Here is a 5,039-nt window from a genome sequence, read left to right on the forward strand (position 1 = left end):
TTTTTCTTTTCTTTTCTTTTCTTTTCTTTTCTTTTCTTTTCTTTTCTTTTCTTTTCTTTTCTTTTCCTTTTCTTTTTCTTTTCCTCCCACTTCTTTTTTTCACTTTCATTCTAATTTTTATTTTCCTCTTTTCTATGCATCTTCTTTCCCTCCCCCCATCTTTCTGGATTCTGTAATTTTTCTTTTCTCCTTGGTTCTTTCTCTTACTATTTTTTAAATTATTATTTATTTACTCTTGCTTTTCTTTTTTTAATTTTCCTTTTTTAATAAGTTTTTTTTGTTTACTTGTTTGCTTAGTTTTTTCCTTTTCTTATTTAATTTTACTTTTTATTTTCCTTTTTCTTTTCATCTTCAATTTTCCCTTTTTTTTCCCTTTTTATCTTTCTTTTTCGTTCTTTTCTTTCTTCCTTCCTTCCTTTTTTCTCTTTCCTTTTTTTTTTTTTTGTAGGAAAGGAAACAAACTAATAATACCACTAAAAAAGACAGTTTTGTCTCCTCTCCCTAGAAACTTCTGTGGGGTGTTTTCGCCTCCGTCCTCCTTGGGAAGTGGGGACAGACAATGGAGTAAATAAAATAAAAGCTTTCCTACAGATCCCCGTGACTTGAGAACCGGGCTGCATTGCTAGGGTGGGGGTGGTCCTGAGTGGTAATTGATTCATAACTCTGCACCAGGACACCAGGGCACAACATACCTGGCGCCCCGGGAACTTCTCGGGGGAGCGGGGCGGCCGCGCTGCCCGCCCGGGCTGGGATGCGGGGCTGTCGCTCCGGCCGGTCGCGCCAGGGTCTCCCCGCAGCCCGGTCCTCCTTTTCTTAAAAACCATCCCTTCCTCTCTCCCCGCTCCCCGCGCTGCTACCAGGAGAGATTTTGCATCCCAGAGATACAAACCTGTGCTCCGAAAAAAGTTTCGAGCGGGGCTGTTTCCAATACCTATTTACCAACGAATTACACCGCTATTATTGCTTTCAATGAAGACTGAATCCCCAAGCGATAATTGAATTAGTCTATTGAAGAGACTGTCAGGTACAATGACGTGGTATATCCCGCGCCTTTCCCAGGGTCTATAGGCTTTGGGGACCCGGAATGTATAGTCTGACCTTACAGCTCATAATAATAATGCTGCACTTGTAGCAGAAATCTATTCGTATTCACTTTTAACAAAACCTCTGGTCAGCCAGTCCCTGTAGGAAGGATGAAATCTATTGTATTAGAACAACTCATTTATGTCCTTCAGCAAAGGCCCCAATGAGATCTGATCTAGACCTAGAAATAGGATTACCACAGCGTATATTAACCACGTTTCTATACTTTCTCCTTCCTATAAGGGCGCCGAGAAAAAAAAAATACGATGGGTTTTTAATCTAATTTTAACTTTATTTTTATTTTCAATTTTAAAACTTCCTTCCTTTGATGGCCTTCCTCAAAAAGAAGAAAATGCGAAGAAGAAAAGGAAAAAAAAAGTTATTGCAACGAAATCGGAGAAATTATTTCTCCCCGTTTCCAAAGAGGCTGCGGGTGCCGCAGGCTGGCGTCGTGCGGCGGGAGCGATGCGAGCGCCCTCCGCGCAGCCCGACGGCAGGCAACGGGGGTCCCAGCCCTGCTCCCCGGCTCCGCCGCCCCTCGGCCGCTCTCCACCTCCCGGACTGGATTTTCTCCCGCCCCATGCCAGGATGGCTGACCCAAGCTCCACCGCCGAGAGCCGGTGGGGACACCAACCTGCAAGAGACTCAGACGGCACCGCGGCACTTCCGAGGGGCAGCAGAGCCGCAGCACAGCCCCGGCCCTGCAGCACTTCAGGGAGAGCCCCCGGTGTCCCGGACCCGCTGGACGCACCGGCGGCTCCTCGGGACCGGCCCCCCCTGAGACGGCAGCGGGCACGGGGCACCAGGGGACCGGGCGCCCCGACGGGCGCCCCGAAACCCAGCGGCACCCACAAGTTACAGAGGGAACTTTTTCCTAAGAAGAGGGTTTTTTTAAAGCTTCCGTCCGTAAACCGTCTGTGTGCAGACATATTACCCCGATTACCGTAACTACCTGCGAGCCGGGGAGTAATATTTATCTATTTAGATAGGAAGGGTCGCGATGGAAAAAATATCCAGCCTGGAAATATACATCGTCTTTTCCTTTAACCCCTCCTCATTCATCCAGCCGATCCCCCACCCCTTCCATACACAAACCTACTCAATTTATAGAGAAGCCTTTACAATCCAGAACAGTTTCTAGAAGAAGGGAGGACTCCAGATGAAATAATCCCCCTCCCTACACACACACGTACACACAGACACACACGCACATACACACACTTCCCCCCCGCGCGTGCTCAGGAAGGCAAATTAAATAGTTAAAGGCTTCGATTTCTCTCTCTCTCCCTTTTGTTACCCAATTTTGGAACATTTAAGGATGGGTGTGTGTATTGTATTCAATAATAAAAGCTATAGGGCCGCCAGGACATTTATCATCCTATTACTGTAACAAATCCGGGCTCCCAATACATGAAAGGTAAAATGAATTACCGACGTTAAGCCGTCAATAAAGTCATTTCTGTAAATGGTGTCTCCGAAGGACTGCAGCATTATTCAACTAGCTTTATCAGCAGCTGGGAAATTACGTGAAGAAGCTCGCAGCGTGTAATATGGCCCTGCTTACTTTGATTAAGCGTCTTGCCAGGGAATAGTGACAGTGCTTTTGACCAGGTTTTATTCGCCGTCCTGTGATGAACGCCAAGCTGATCAGGCGGAATGAAGAGTAATTAAAACCTATAAATTATCTTTTGCAGCCCTTCTCAAGGCGTCTCTTGCAGGAGAGATAAGGCAGCGAGCCCCCATTTACAGCTCTGAAAGGGACCGCGGCTCACAAAGGCTACGTGGCTAAATGGGATATTGATAGTGTCCTAATTAGAATTTAATTAAGTACCCACGCTCGCTTTTGGGATAAAGATTTCAATTTTGCTAACTTAAATATAAATAAACCCAATTTCGGTGCGAGTAAATGATATGATATTGTGAATGCGGAGGGGGTTAACATTCATTTAATTGCGGATGAAGCTCTTGATTCCAGGGCTGATTTTGTTCTGCCAGCTATTATTTTAGGGGATTATTGTGTGGCTGGAGGTAACAATTCGGTAATGTTTCCCCGGTACAGAAAATAACCGAACGTGCCTCGGAGCTGCGGGCACACGCACGCCTCCCGGGCACCTGGGGAGCAGCTGACAGACACCCAGAGGTGTCTCCTTCGATTCTCGGTGCTGGTCGCCTTCTGGAAGCGTAGTCACGGGCCGGGCCGCTTCCACGGGGCTCCTCCCGGGGCGGGAAGCCCATCCAGCCGGGGCGGCGCGGCAGGGCGAGATGAGGGAGCCTCGCTGCTGCCGGCACCGCAGCTCAGCCCGCAAGGCACCGCCGTCATATAGACACACACAGTTATAGACACACACACATAGAGCTATAGGTGTATTTTGAGCCCGCACCCGTGCACATATAGGATATATAGGCGGAGGCACGTGACGCGGCCCGGCCCCACGGAGAGGCGCGGAGCGCTGCGCGGGGCCCCGCGGCCTCCCCGGACCCACCACCACCCAACCGCCGTTTTGGAGGGGAAAATGGGGGGCTTCGGTTACGTCAGAAAGAGAAAACGCCCTGAATTGCCCTTCCCATATCCCCAGGAAACGGCCGCGGGCAGGAGCGCGGCTCCAGCCGGAGCAGGTGCCTGCGGCCGGCCGGGAAGCGCCGCGGCTCCGGGCACCCAGCACGCCCGGACCTCCTCCGATGTGTAAAATGTGAGGTGTCGGGGGGACCCCATCCCCAGTGCCGCTTCGTGTGAGCACCAACACTGCCCTTCCACGCAGCGACTCGGCCCTTGGTGGCCGGGAGCGCCCGGGGCCGCGGGGACCGGCTGCGGCAGAGCCGCCCTCCCTGCGGCGCTTGGCTGCGTCCCCAGCAGCCCAGCAAAACCAAAACCGGGGCCAGGGTATTTTTATTTTTTTTCCTGTAAATTAATTTTTAGATACCAGCATCGTTCCTGAAAAAAAATGGCTTTTTCTTTCCAACCTTTAAAATCCTTAAATTTCCCTTCTCCCTCAACACACGTCCCGAGGTGGGTGTTCCCTGCCGGGCAGAAAAAAACAAAACAAAACCAAAGAAGAATACTAGGGGAAAAAAAAAAGGCAACAAACAGATTCTGAACAAACAAATAAACATCAAAAAACAGAGCAGGAAACATGATACGAGTTCAGCTGTGAGCTGGCCCTGATCTGCTTCATATTCCGAAAAAAAGCCCAACACCCCAAACCTAGTAAAGAGGGGTTTACTGAGAGAGAGGGAAACCACAGAGAGGCAACGGCCGTAAGCCCGGCTCGCCCTGGCAGTGCCTCCCGCCTTTATTGCTATTTATTGTCATTTTTTACTCCTCAAAAACAAAAATTTTGGATTCCCGGCGAGCCTCCGCCCGGCTCGCCGTCACCCCTCGCTGCGGGAGAACAGAAAACAAAAAGAGGGGGATAAGTGCACAGATATGGGAGGAGGGGGTGTTTATTATCGCTGGGGCTACACGAAAGCGGCCGATGACCAAAAAATCAACACACCACGCGTTGAGAGGGGCTGCACGCCGCTGCTGGAATTTGTTTACAGGGCTAGCAGGGGGTCGGGGTGGTGGTGGGGGGCGACGTGGGGGGGAGCGGGTCCACGCGCGTGGGCGCGGCGCGGTGCTCCCGCCCCGCCGGGGCGCTGCTGCTGCCGCCGCTGCCCGCCCGCCCCGTCCCGCCCGGCGCCGTCCGCCCCGTCCGGTCCCCACGCGGTATTTATGGCGGCGGCCCCATTGGGCGCGGTGCGGGGTGTCAGCGGCGGCCGCGCCGCGCCATTGGCCGCCCCCACGTGCGGGGCCACCTCACGTGCTTCCGGTGCGAGTGAAAAAAGTGTGGCTGAGGGATTTTTTAGGGAGAGTTTGGTGCACGGATCGGCGCTGTCAGAGATTTGGCCTTTTTTTTTTTTTTTTTTTTTTTTTTTTTTAGAAAAGGCGGAAAAAAAAAAAAGGGGAAATAAGGGGA

Source organism: Lepidothrix coronata, unplaced genomic scaffold (assembly GCF_001604755.1).
Source record: "Lepidothrix coronata isolate B3197 unplaced genomic scaffold, Lepidothrix_coronata-1.0 Scaffold86, whole genome shotgun sequence".
NCBI lineage: Eukaryota > Metazoa > Chordata > Aves > Passeriformes > Pipridae > Lepidothrix > Lepidothrix coronata.